This window comes from Oncorhynchus gorbuscha, linkage group LG12 (genome assembly GCF_021184085.1).
Source record: "Oncorhynchus gorbuscha isolate QuinsamMale2020 ecotype Even-year linkage group LG12, OgorEven_v1.0, whole genome shotgun sequence".
Classification (NCBI taxonomy): domain Eukaryota; kingdom Metazoa; phylum Chordata; class Actinopteri; order Salmoniformes; family Salmonidae; genus Oncorhynchus; species Oncorhynchus gorbuscha.
Window position 1 is genome coordinate 75490787 of NC_060184.1, and position 13687 is coordinate 75504473.

General features: G+C 48.4%; 1 long non-coding RNA gene across 1 annotated transcript; it reads right to left on the reverse strand.

Moving 5' to 3' along the window:
- Positions 1-8423, reverse strand: LOC123991400. The gene is made up of 6 exons (XR_006830790.1): positions 8347-8423; positions 7501-8050; positions 7067-7372; positions 6363-6456; positions 6186-6255; positions 1-729 (listed from the first exon to the last, which is right to left on the reverse strand). It is a non-coding gene; the product is annotated as an uncharacterized LOC123991400 (long non-coding RNA).
- Between the last annotated feature and the right edge of the window lie 5264 nt (positions 8424-13687).

Consider the following 13687-nt stretch of genomic DNA (forward strand, 5'->3'; position numbering starts at 1 on the left):
TTTCATGGAAATTGAATGTAAAGGTTTTTATTGCAGGGCAATTAATAAACAACCTTAATAAATTCAGTCACAATTATTTATTCGATTTAACACTCAACATAAAAGCTGACGCGATAACTTCTAAATAGATATAAACTGAAAGTAGATGATATTGTTATTCTGGGAGATGCACAAAAGATGAAGATAAACAGTGACTAGTAGATGTTAACACCATTCTGCCATCATGTAGACTTCCTGCACCAACTTCCTGTCTTGTATCAGACCACTGTCTCTCCAACTAACTGTCTCTTCTCTCCTCAGTCATCATTGACTTTATATGGTCTTAATCTGCCTTCAGTGAGCTAGTTGAACTCAGCAGTTCCTCTATACTGGAACCCATTAAACAGATGCTCTGTGAACTCAACGCTCAAAATAAATGGTCCAAAATAAAGAGTAGCCTGCATCATCATATCAACACTATAGTAACAGTTAAATACCTTTCATCCCAGCAAATTCTACAAATATGCATATAATCAAAGAGTACACAATTATAAATGTAACAAAAGTATACATTTAAAACTAATACACAATGACAATACTGTACATAAAACACTTAATACCCATTGGAAAAATAATTAACATGCACCTCTTTTATTGTGCTTAAAGCCCATCTAGGTTGTTAAGTGGTGGTTACTGGTTCCCTCTACCGACCGTGGCCTGGTTAGAGCACACTGTCCCAACCGGGGAGTTCTGTGGAGAGAACACAGAGAAAGGATCAGTTGTCAGGACCGACACATCAGAAGAATAATGACTTCATAGTTACAGTTGGTTACACAACACAGTATTCATTCAATTCTTCCTGAAACTGTTATGCAGGTGAATGAGGACCCAAAAGCGACTTGGCGAAAACAGAGTTTTTAATCCAGTAAATTAACTTTACAATCAAAAGGCATAATTCTACTCGTAATGACGAGAACAGACTGGAGACTTGATCAAGAACTGCAGGTTGCCTCGGGAAGGCACTTGAACGTAGCAGACTCAGACACCTGCTCACCACGCAGCATCTGAGGGAAACACGACACGACAGGGCGATACATAGACACAGCACGGTGAACAATAGACAAGGATCCGACAGGGCAGGAACGGAAAACAAGGAGAGAAATAGGGACTCTAATCAGGGAAAAGGATCGGGAACAGGTGTGGGAAGACTAAATGATTGATTAGGGGAATAGGAACAGCTGGGAGCAGGAACGGAACGATAGAGAGAAGAGAGAGAGGAAGGGAGAGAGAAAAAGGGGAACGAACCTAAAAAGACCAGCAGGGGGAAAATGAACAGAGGGAAAAGCAAAAATGACAAGACAATCTAAGACAAAACATGACAGTACCCCCCCACTCACCGAGCGCCTCCTGGCGCACTCGAGGAGGAATCCTGGCGGCAACGGAGGAAATCATCAATAAGTGAACGGTCCAGCACGTCCCGAGACGGAACCCAACTCCTCTCCTCAGGACCGTAACCCTCCCAATCCACTAAGTATTGGTGACCCCGTCCCCGAGAACGCATGTCCATGATCCTACGTACCTTGTAAATAGGTGCGCTCTCGACAAGGACGGGGGGGGGGAGGGAAGACGAACGGGGGTGCGAAGAAAGGGCTTGACACAGGAGACATGGAAGACAGGATGGACGCGACGAAGATGTCGCGGAAGAAGCAGTCGCACAGCGACAGGATTGACGACCTGGGAGACATGGAACGGACCAATGAACCGCGGAGTCAACTTACGAGAAGCTGTCGTAAGAGGAAGGTTGCGAGTGGAAAGCCACACTCTCTGGCCGCAACAATACCTTGGACTCTTAATCCTGCGTTTATTGGCGGCTCTCACAGTCTGTGCCCTGTAACGGCAAAGTGCAGACCTCACCCTCCTCCAGGTGCGCTCACAACGTTGGACAAACGCTTGAGCGGGGGGAACGCTGGACTCGGCAAGCTGGGATGAGAACAGAGGAGGCTGGTAACCCAGACTACTCTGAAACGGAGATAACCCGGTAGCAGACGAAGGAAGCGAGTTGTGAGCGTATTCTGCCCAGGGGAGCTGTTCTGCCCAAGACGCAGGGTTTCTGAAAGAAAGGCTGCGTAGTATGCGACCAATCGTCTGATTGGCCCTCTCTGCTTGACCGTTAGACTGGGGATGAAACCCGGAAGAGAGACTGACGGACGCACCAATCAAACGACAGAACTCCCTCCAAAACTGTGACGTGAATTGCGGGCCTCTGTCTGAAACGGCGTCTAACGGGAGGCCATGAATTCTGAACACATTCTCGATGATGATTTGTGCCGTCTCCTTAGCGGAAGGAAGTTTAGCGAGGGGAATGAAATGTGCCGCCTTAGAGAACCTATCGACAACCGTAAGAATCACAGTCTTCCCCGCAGACAAAGGCAGACCGGTAATGAAGTCTAGGGCGATGTGAGACCATGGTCGAGAAGGAATGGGGAGCGGTCTGAGACGACCGGCAGGAGGAGAGTTACCCGACTTAGTCTGCGCGCAGTCCGAACAAGCAGCCACGAAACGGCGCGTGTCACGCTCCTGAGTCGGCCACCAAAAGCGCTGGCGAATAGACGCAAGAGTGCCTCGAACACCGGGATGACCAGCTAACTTGGCAGAGTGAGCCCACTGAAGAACAGCCAGACGAGTGGAAACAGGAACGAAAAGGAGGTTACTAGGACAAGCGCGCGGCGACGCAGTGTGCGTGAGTGCTTGCTTAACCTGTCTTTCAATTCCCCAGACTGTCAACCCGACAACACGCCCATAAGGAAGAATCCCCTCGGGATCAGTAGAAGCCACAGAAGAACTAAACAGACGGGATAAGGCATCAGGCTTGGTGTTTTTGCTACCCGGACGGTAAGAAATCACAAACTCGAAACGAGCGAAAAACAACGCCCAACGAGCTTGACGGGCATTAAGTCGTTTGGCAGAACGGATGTACTCAAGGTTCTTATGGTCTGTCCAAACGACAAAAGGAACGGTCGCCCCCTCCAACCACTGTCGCCATTCGCCTAGGGCTAAGCGGATGGCGAGCAGTTCGCGGTTACCCACATCATAGTTGCGCTCAGATGGCGACAGGCGATGAGAAAAATAAGCGCAAGGATGAACCTTATCGTCAGACTGGAAGCGCTGGGATAGAATGGCTCCCACGCCTACCTCTGAAGCGTCAACCTCGACAATGAATTGTCTAGTGACGTCAGGAGTAACGAGGATAGGAGCGGACGTAAAACGTTCTTTTAGAAGATCAAAAGCTCCCTGGGCGGAACCGGACCACTTAAAACACGTCTTGACAGAAGTAAGAGCTGTGAGGGGGCAGCAACTTGACCGAAATTACGAATGAAACGCCGATAGAAATTAGCGAAACCTAAAAAGCGCTGCAACTCGACACGTGACCTTGGAACGGGCCAATCACTGACAGCTTGGACCTTAGCGGAATCCATCTGAATGCCTTCAGCGGAAATAACGGAACCGAGAAAAGTAACGGAGGAGACATGAAAAGAGCACTTCTCAGCCTTCACGTAGAGACAATTCTCTAAAAGGCGCTGTAGAACACGTCGAACGTGCTGAACATGAATCTCGAGTGACGGTGAAAAAATCAGGATATCGTCAAGATAGACAAAAACAAAGATGTTCAGCATGTCTCTCAGAACATCATTAACTAATGCCTGAAAAACAGCTGGCGCATTGGCGAGACCAAACGGCAGAACCCGGTACTCAAAATGCCCTAACGGAGTGTTAAACGCCGTTTTCCACTCGTCCCCCTCTCTGATGCGCACGAGATGGTAAGCGTTACGAAGGTCCAACTTAGTAAAGCACCTGGCTCCCTGCAGAATCTCGAAGGCTGATGACATAAGGGGAAGCGGATAACGATTCTTAACCGTTATGTCATTCAGCCCTCGATAATCCACGCAGGGGCGCAGAGTACCGTCCTTCTTCTTAACAAAAAAGAACCCCGCCCCGGCCGGAGAGGAAGAAGGCACTATGGTACCGGCGTCAAGAGACACAGATAAATAATCCTCGAGAGCCTTACGTTCGGGAGCCGACAGAGAGTATAGTCTACCCCGAGGAGGAGTGGTCCCCGGAAGGAGATCAATACTACAATCATACGACCGGTGAGGAGGAAGGGAGTTGGCTCGGGACCGACTGAAGACCGTGCGCAGATCATGATATTCCTCCGGCACTCCTGTCAAATCGCCAGGTTCCTCCTGAGAAGTGGGGACAGAAGAAATGGGAGGGATGGCAGACATTAAACACTTCACATGACAAGAAACGTTCCAGGATAGGATAGAATTACTAGACCAATTAATAGAAGGATTATGACATACTAGCCAGGGATGACCCAAAACAACAGGTGTAAAAGGTGAACGAAAAATCAAAAAAGAAATAGTCTCACTGTGGTTACCAGATACTGTGAGAGTTAAAGGTAGTGTCTCAAATCTGATACTGGGAAGATGACTACCATCTAAGGCAAACATGGGCGTAGGCTTATCTAACTGTCTGAAAGGAATGTCATGTTTCCGAGCCCATGCTTCGTCCATGAAACAACCCTCAGCCCCAGAGTCAATCAAGGCACTGCATGTAGCACCCGAACCGGTCCAGCGTAGATGGACCGACATAGTAGTACAGGATCTAGATGAAGAGACCTGAGTAGTAGCGCTCACCAGTAGCCCTCCGCTTACTGATGAGCTCTGGCCTTTTACTGGACATGAATTGACAAAATGTCCATCAAATCCGCAATAGAGGCACAGGCGGTTGGTGATCCTCCGTTCCCTCTCCTTGGTCGAGATGCGAATACCTCCCAGCTGCATGGGCTCAGTCTCTGAGCCAGAGGAGGGAGATGGTTGCGATGCGGAGCAGGGAAACACCGTTGACGCGAGTTCTCCTCCACGAGCTTGGTGACGAAGATCTACCCGTCGTTCTATGCGGATGGCGAGAGCAATCAAAGAGTCCACACTGGAAGGAACCTCCCGAGAGAAAATCTCATCCTTGACCACTGCGTGGAGTCCCTCCAGAAAACGAGCGAGCAGCGCCGGCTCGTTCCAGTCACTAGAGGCAGCAAGAGTGCGAAACTCTATAGAGTAATCCGTTATGGATCGATCACCTTGGCATAGGGAAGCCAGGGCCCTAGAAGCCTCCCTACCAAAAACTGAACGGTCAAAAACCCGAATCATCTCCTCTTTAAAGTTCTGGTAATTGATAGAACAATCAGCCCTTGCCTCCCAGATAGCTGTGCCCCACTCTCGAGCCCGGCCAGTAAGGAGTGAAATGACGTAAGCAACCCGAGCTCTCTCGCTAGAGTATGTGTTGGGTTGGAGAGAGAACACAATATCACACTGGGTGAGAAAGGAGCGGCACTCCGTGGGCTGCCCGGAGTAGCAAGGTGGGTTATTAACCCTAGGTTCCGGAGACTCGGCAGGCCAGGAAGTAACAGGTGGCACGAGACGAAGACTCTGGAACTGTCCAGAGAGGTCGGAAACCTGAGCGGCCAGGTTCTCCACGGCATGGCGAGCAGCAGACAATTCCTGCTCGTGTCTGCCGAGCCTGGCTCCTTGGATCTCGACGGCAGTGTTACGAGCATCTGTAGTCGCTGGGTCCATTCCTTGGTCGGATCCTTCTGTTATGCAGGTGAATGAGGACCCAAAAGCGACTTGGCGAAAACAGAGTTTTTAATCCAGTAAATTAACTTTACAATCAAAAGGCATAATTCTACTCGTAATGACGAGAACAGACTGGAGACTTGATCAAGAACTGCAGGTTGCCTCGGGAAGGCACTTGAACGTAGCAGACTCAGACACCTGCTCACCACGCAGCATCTGAGGGAAACACGACACGACAGGGCGATACATAGACACAGCACGGTGAACAATAGACAAGGATCCGACAGGGCAGGAACGGAAAACAAGGAGAGAAATAGGGACTCTAATCAGGGAAAAGGATCGGGAACAGGTGTGGGAAGACTAAATGATTGATTAGGGGAATAGGAACAGCTGGGAGCAGGAACGGAACGATAGAGAGAAGAGAGAGAGGAAGGGAGAGAGAAAAAGGGGAACGAACCTAAAAAGACCAGCAGGGGGGAAAATGAACAGAGGGAAAAGCAAAAATGACAAGACAATCTAAGACAAAACATGACAGAAACACACATTCTAGATGGGTTTTAAAGGTTATTCTACCATTCCCACCAGTCCCTGTGAACGGTCTGTCATGTCAAACCCACTGGGGAGTCTAGATGTTCTCCTCCTCCTGGAAGATAAGAATAAAGGTATATTGACATCATTTAGGTTTTCATATACAAAAGCACAATCAACATGATAAATATTTTGAAATTGAGGCTGGGAATATCTTTTTACCATGCAAAGAATACGATCAGGCTGAAAAGGAAAATCAACCCCAAGGTTTTTCCTACAATCTCATAAACCTTTGGGTTAACAGGCTCTTCATGCCCTGTAAATAAAACACACATTATAGCCATCTGTTCCAAAAAGAGGAAACATTTTGCACATTGTCTAATATTACAAATTACACACATACTGTAGATGTACAGATGTAAGATCTTAATTTATCCAGTATTGTTGCAGTGAAATAATCCTGCAGCAAAAGGATCTGAACGTTTCCTCCGTAATGTTGATCCATTGGTGGTGAGTCTATTAGCTGGACAAAATAAGGTTACAAGTGCAATACTATTAATATAACCATGTTTTAGTGCAGGATTCTGGTGAATATATGCAAATCATAAAGCTTATCTGTGTTTCCCACAATGCAATAAACTTCTCAGCAACAATATAGTGATCAAATTAAGATCCTAAAACCGTATCATACCTAGATACATACAGCAGGTGTCACGTTCTGACCATAGTTCTTGTGTGTTTTCCTTGTTTTAGTGTTGGTCAGGACGTGAGCTGGGTGGGCATTCTATGTTGTGTGTCTAGTTTGTCTATTTCTATGTATCTGGATATGGTATATTGAATAGTCTCATCAAAACCACTCTATTACAATCATCAGTGAAAACATGATACAATGATCTATTCTTCAGGAACCGGTGACTAAATCTTACATGCAACGTTAAGCATCATGTTATGTTCAGCTTTCTTGGTGCTTGTCCCTACTATGTAGACTGCAGTACAAGTGATGTTCTTCTCATGATGAAGGTATGATGGAGTGAAGGTCACTGTGGAGAGAACTGATTTGGTTTGGTCTGGATTCTCCTGCAGTTGGTTCTCAGTTGTGAACTGTGTTGGGAGAGTCCATGTCAGCTCAGGAGGGTGTTCAGGACAGGGAGCGACAGCTAAGCAGTTCAAACTGACAGGGGTCCCTTCCTTCACCTCACCTGAGACAGTAATAATGGGACTGGAAGGCAAATCTGTAATACATTGCAGATAAATATATTTTACACTAACAGTTAAACTGTTCACTTGTTCAACTCTTATCTTTGATGCAAGGAATTTAAACTGGGAAAGATAGTTTGTAAACGGTTAAATTGTCTCTTACCACTGACAACTATATCAACAGACTTATCAGGATCTGTTGCACTGTATGGTTGACTCTCAATCCTGAAGAAGTATATATTAGTGTAATCGGTGGTTACATTGAAGAATAATAATAATAATAATAATAATATATGCCATTTAGCAGACGCTTTTATCCAAAGCGACTTACAGTCATGTGTGCATACATTCTACGTATGGGTGGTCCCGGGGATTGAACCCACTACTCTGGCGTTTCAAGCGCCATGCTCTACCAACTGAGCTACAGAAGGATGCAGTGGTGCAGTTCTTCTGGGACATGTTTCCAGTTATCTTGCCTTGATATCTGTTGACCATCTTACTACTGTTAAATATCACGCTGTCCGGACGCTCACCAAATTTTGAGTTTTCTTTAATCCACACTCCAGAGGGTAGTATTGTGCTGTTAAATGTATCCTTATGTTGGTCAGGAATATCAAATGAACATGGGATTTGCATACAGGAGCCAGTCAGTACATCCAGTCTATCTGGCATTGTGGTGATCAAATTTCGTTGGCCAAAACAGGCCAAAACACCTGCAACATGAAGGAAAATATCAGGGAGGTAATATGATCTTTTCAGTACAGTCACTCTCTCTGCAGCAAAATCTATATACTAATTTCAATGTACAGGTGATTCCTGATGTCACGACTCCATGCCCTAAAATGGATCATGAACATATCTGGAGCACAATGTTTGAATCCAGACTATTAAACTCTGTTGTTCTATACATTGAGACAGATGGGAATACAGCTCATAGTATGAAACATCATCCCTTGTACTTATTCCTCTGTCTGATTCATAAATAATTGTTGTTGTGTGTAAGACTCACCTGATATAAAGAGGACAATGAGAAAAAACATGTTCTCAGGACAAGCCATGTGAGAACTCACACACTACTGATCACCTGAAACAGTACAAACATACACACATTTAGTAACTCAACACACTGCCCCTCCTTACCTTCAGGCTCAAACCCAACACCTGAGCACTCCATTCTCCCACCCCTACAGGAGGGCAACTCCCGCTCAGACTGTCCAAGCTCTTTTCTGTCCTGGCACCCCAATGCTGGAACCAGCTTCCCCCTGGAGCTACCTGCCCATCTTGCGAAAACATCAGAAACCCTACCCCTTCAGGGCATTTTAAATAATCCCACAGCACCCCCCCCCCCTCCCCCTTTCACAGCCCGACCTAACATCCGCACTTGACCCCCCCCCCCCCCCACACACACACACACACACACACACACTAGCTCTGACTTTGCTGAGACCTGCTTGAGTGTACTTACTATGAATATAATGCGGTTGTCTCACCTGACTATCATAAGATGAATGCACCAACTGTATGTCTTCTGGATAAGAGTGTTGTCATGTTTTGTCATTTATTATCTTGTCTTGTCCCTGTGCTTCCCATTCTATTCGTTTCCCTCTGCTGGTCTTATTAGGTTCTTTCCCTCTTTCTATCCCTCTCTCTCCCCCTCCCTCTCTCACTCTCTCGCTCTCTCTTCTCTCTATCGTTCCGTTCCTGCTCCCAGCTGTTCCTATTCCCCTAATCAATCATTTAGTCTTCCCACACCTGTTCCCGATCCTTTCCCCTGATTAGAGTCCCTATTTCTTCCTTTGTGTTCCGTTCCTGTCCTGTCGGTTCCTTGTCTAGAATTCACCGTGCTGTGTTTGTGTATCGCCCTGTCGTGTCGTGTTTTCCTCAGATGCTGCGTGGTGAGCAGGTGTCTGAGTCTGTCTGGTTCAAGTGCCTTCCCGAGGCAACCTGCTGTTCACCTGCTGTTCAAGATCGAGTCTCCAGTTTGTCCTCGTCATTTCGAGTGAAAGTTGTGTTTTTTGTTTGTATTTACTTTACTGGATTAAAGACTCTGTTTTCGCCAAGTCGCTTTTGGGTCCTCTTTCACCTGCATGACAGAAGGAACCGACCAAGGAATGGACCCAGCGACTTCAGACGCTCGTTACACTGCCGTCGAGATCCAAGGAGCCATGCTCGGCAGACACGAGCAGGAATTGTCTGCTGCTCGCCATGCCGTGGAGAACCTGGCCGCTCAGGTTTCCGACCTCTCTGGACAGTTCCAGAGTCTACGGCTCGTGCCACCTGTTACTTCCTGGCCTGCCGAGCCTCCAGAACCTAGGGTTAATAACCCACCTTGCTGCTCGCTCGTTTTCTGGAGGGACTCCACGCAGTGGTTAAGGATGAGATTCTCTCCCGGGAGGTTCCTTCAGATGTGGACTCTTTGATTGCTCTCGCCATCCGCATAGAACGACGGGTAGATCTTCGTCACCGGGCTCGTGGAAGAGAGCTCGCATCAACGGTGTTTCCCTGCTCCGCATCGCAACCATCTCCCTCCTCTGGCTCAGAGTCTGAGCCCATGCAGCTGGGAGGGATTCGCATCTCGACTAAGGAGAGGGAACGGAGGATCACCAACCGCCTGTGCCTCTATTGCGGAGTTGCTGGACATTTTGTTAATTCATGTCCAGTAAAAGCCAGAGCTCATCTGTAAGCGGAGGGCTACAGGTGAGCGCAACTACTCAAGTCTCTCCATCAAGATCCTGTACTACTTTGTCGGTCCATCTACGCTGGACCGGTTCGGGTGCTACATGTAGTGCCTTGATAGACTCTGGGGCTGAGGGTTGTTTCATGGACGAAGCATGGGTTCGGAAACATGACATTCCTTTCAGAGAGTTAGAGAAGCCTACGCCCATGTTCGCCTTAGATGGTAGTCATCTTCCCAGTATCAGATTTGAGACACTACCTTTAACCCTCACAGTATCTGGTAACCACAGTGAGACTATTTCTTTTTTGATTTTTCGTTCACCGTTTACACCTGTTGTTTTGGGTCATCCCTGGCTAGTATGTCATAATCCTTCAATTAATTGGTCTAGTAATTCTATCCTATCCTGGAACGTTTCTTGTCATGTGAAGTGTTTAATGTCTGCCATCCCTCCCGTTTCTTCTGTCCCTACTTCTCAGGAGGAACCTGGCGATTTGACAGGAGTGCCGGAGGAATATCATGATCTGCGCACGGTCTTCAGTCGGTCCCGAGCCAACTCCCTTCCTCCTCACCGGTCGTATGATTGTAGTATTGATCTCCTTCCGGGGACCACTCCTCCTCGGGGTAGACTATACTCTCTGTCGGCTCCCGAACGTAAGGCTCTCGAGGATTATTTGTCTGTGTCTCTTGACGCCGGTACCATAGTGCCTTCTTCCTCTCCGGCCGGGGCGGGGTTCTTTTTGTTAAGAAGAAGGACGGTACTCTGCGCCCCTGCGTGGATTATCGAGGGCTGAATGACATAACGGTTAAGAATCGTTATCCGCTTCCCCTTATGTCATCAGCCTTCGAGATTCTGCAGGGAGCCAGGTGCTTTACTAAGTTGGACCTTCGTAACGCTTACCATCTCGTGCGCATCAGAGAGGGGGACGAGTGGAAAACGGCGTTTAACACTCCGTTAGGGCATTTTGAGTACCGGGTTCTGCCGTTTGGTCTCGCCAATGCGCCAGCTGTTTTTCAGGCATTAGTTAATGATGTTCTGAGAGACATGCTGAACATCTTTGTTTTTGTCTATCTTGACGATATCCTGATTTTTTCTCCGTCACTCGAGATTCATGTTCAGCACGTTCGACGTGTTCTACAGCGCCTTTTAGAGAATTGTCTCTACGTAAAGTCTGAGAAGTGCTCTTTTCATGTCTCCTCCGTTACTTTTCTCGGTTCCGTTATTTCCGCTGAAGGCATTCAGATGGATTCCGCTAAGGTCCAAGCTGTCAGTGATTGGCCCGTTCCAAGGTCACGTGTCGAGTTGCAGCGCTTTTTAGGTTTCGCTAATTTCTATCGGCGTTTCATTCGTAATTTCGGTCAAGTTGCTGCCCCTCTCACAGCTCTTACTTCTGTCAAGACGTGTTTTAAGTGGTCCGGTTCCGCCCAGGGAGCTTTTGATCTTCTAAAAGAACGTTTTACGTCCGCTCCTATCCTCGTTACTCCTGACGTCACTAGACAATTCATTGTCGAGGTTGATGCTTCAGAGGTAGGCGTGGGAGCCATTCTATCCCAGCGCTTCCAGTCTGACGATAAGGTTCATCCTTGCGCTTATCTTTCTCATCGCCTGTCGCCATCTGAGCGCAACTATGATGTGGGTAACCGTGAACTGCTCGCCATCCGCTTAGCCCTAGGCGAATGGCGACAGTGGTTGGAGGGGGCGACCGTTCCTTTTGTCGTTTGGACAGACCATAAGAACCTTGAGTACATCCGTTCTGCCAAACGACTTAATGCCCGTCAAGCTCGTTGGGCGTTGTTTTTCGCTCGTTTCGAGTTTGTGATTTCTTACCGTCCGGGTAGCAAGAACACCAAGCCTGATGCCTTATCCCGTCTGTTTAGTTCTTCTGTGGCTTCTACTGATCCCGAGGGGATTCTTCCTTATGGGCGTGTTGTCGGGTTAACAGTCTGGGGAATTGAAAGACAGGTTAAGCAAGCACTCACGCACACTGCGTCGCCGCGCGCTTGTCCTAGTAACCTCCTTTTCGTTCCTGTTTCCACTCGTCTGGCTGTTCTTCAGTGGGCTCACTCTGCCAAGTTAGCTGGTCATCCCGGTGTTCGAGGCACTCTTGCGTCTATTCGCCAGCGCTTTTGGTGGCCGACTCAGGAGCGTGACACGCGCCGTTTCGTGGCTGCTTGTTCGGACTGCGCGCAGACTAAGTCGGGTAACTCTCCTCCTGCCGGTCGTCTCAGACCGCTCCCCATTCCTTCTCGACCATGGTCTCACATCGCCCTAGACTTCATTACCGGTCTGCCTTTGTCTGCGGGGAAGACTGTGATTCTTACGGTTGTCGATAGGTTCTCTAAGGCGGCACATTTCATTCCCCTCGCTAAACTTCCTTCCGCTAAGGAGACGGCACAAATCATTATCGAGAATGTATTCAGAATTCATGGCCTCCCGTTAGACGCCGTTTCAGACAGAGGCCCGCAATTCACGTCACAGTTTTGGAGGGAGTTCTGTCGTTTGATTGGTGCGTCCGTCAGTCTCTCTTCCGGGTTTCATCCCCAGTCTAACGGTCAAGCAGAGAGGGCCAATCAGACGATTGGTCGCATACTACGCAGCCTTTCTTTCAGAAACCCTGCGTCTTGGGCAGAACAGCTCCCCTGGGCAGAATACGCTCACAATTCGCTTCCTTCGTCTGCTACCGGGTTATCTCCGTTTCAGAGTAGTCTGGGTTACCAGCCTCCTCTGTTCTCATCCCAGCTTGCCGAGTCCAGCGTTCCCTCCGCTCAAGCGTTTGTCCAACGTTGTGAGCGCACCTGGAGGAGGGTGAGGTCTGCACTTTGCCGTTACAGGGCACAGACTGTGAGAGCCGCCAATAAACGCAGGATTAAGAGTCCAAGGTATTGTTGCGGCCAGAGAGTGTGGCTTTCCACTCGCAACCTTCCTCTTACGACAGCTTCTCGTAAGTTGACTCCGCGGTTCATTGGTCCGTTCCGTGTCTCCCAGGTCGTCAATCCTGTCGCTGTGCGACTGCTTCTTCCGCGACATCTTCGTCGCGTCCATCCTGTCTTCCATGTCTCCTGTGTCAAGCCCTTTCTTCGCACCCCCGTTCGTCTTCCCTCCCCCTCCCGTCCTTGTCGAGAGCGCACCTATTTACAAGGTACATAAGATCATGGACATGCGTTCTCGGGGACGGGGTCACCAATACTTAGTGGATTGGGAGGGTTACGGTCCTGAGGAGAGGAGTTGGGTTCCGTCTCGGGACGTGCTGGACCGTTCACTCATTGATGATTTCCTCCGTTGCCGCCAGGATTCCTCCTCGAGTGCGCCAGGAGGCGCTCGGTGAGTGGGGGGTACTGTCATGTTTTGTCATTTATTATCTTGTCTTGTCCCTGTGCTTCCCATTCTATTCGTTTCCCTCTGCTGGTCTTATTAGGTTCTTTCCCTCTTTCTATCCCTCTCTCTCCCCCTCCCTCTCTCACTCTCTCGCTCTCTCTTCTCTCTATCGTTCCGTTCCTGCTCCCAGCTGTTCCTATTCCCCTAATCAATCATTTAGTCTTCCCACACCTGTTCCCGATCCTTTCCCCTGATTAGAGTCCCTATTTCTTCCTTTGTGTTCCGTTCCTGTCCTGTCGGTTCCTTGTCTAGAATTCACCGTGCTGTGTTTGTGTATCGCCCTGTCGTGTCGTGTTTTCC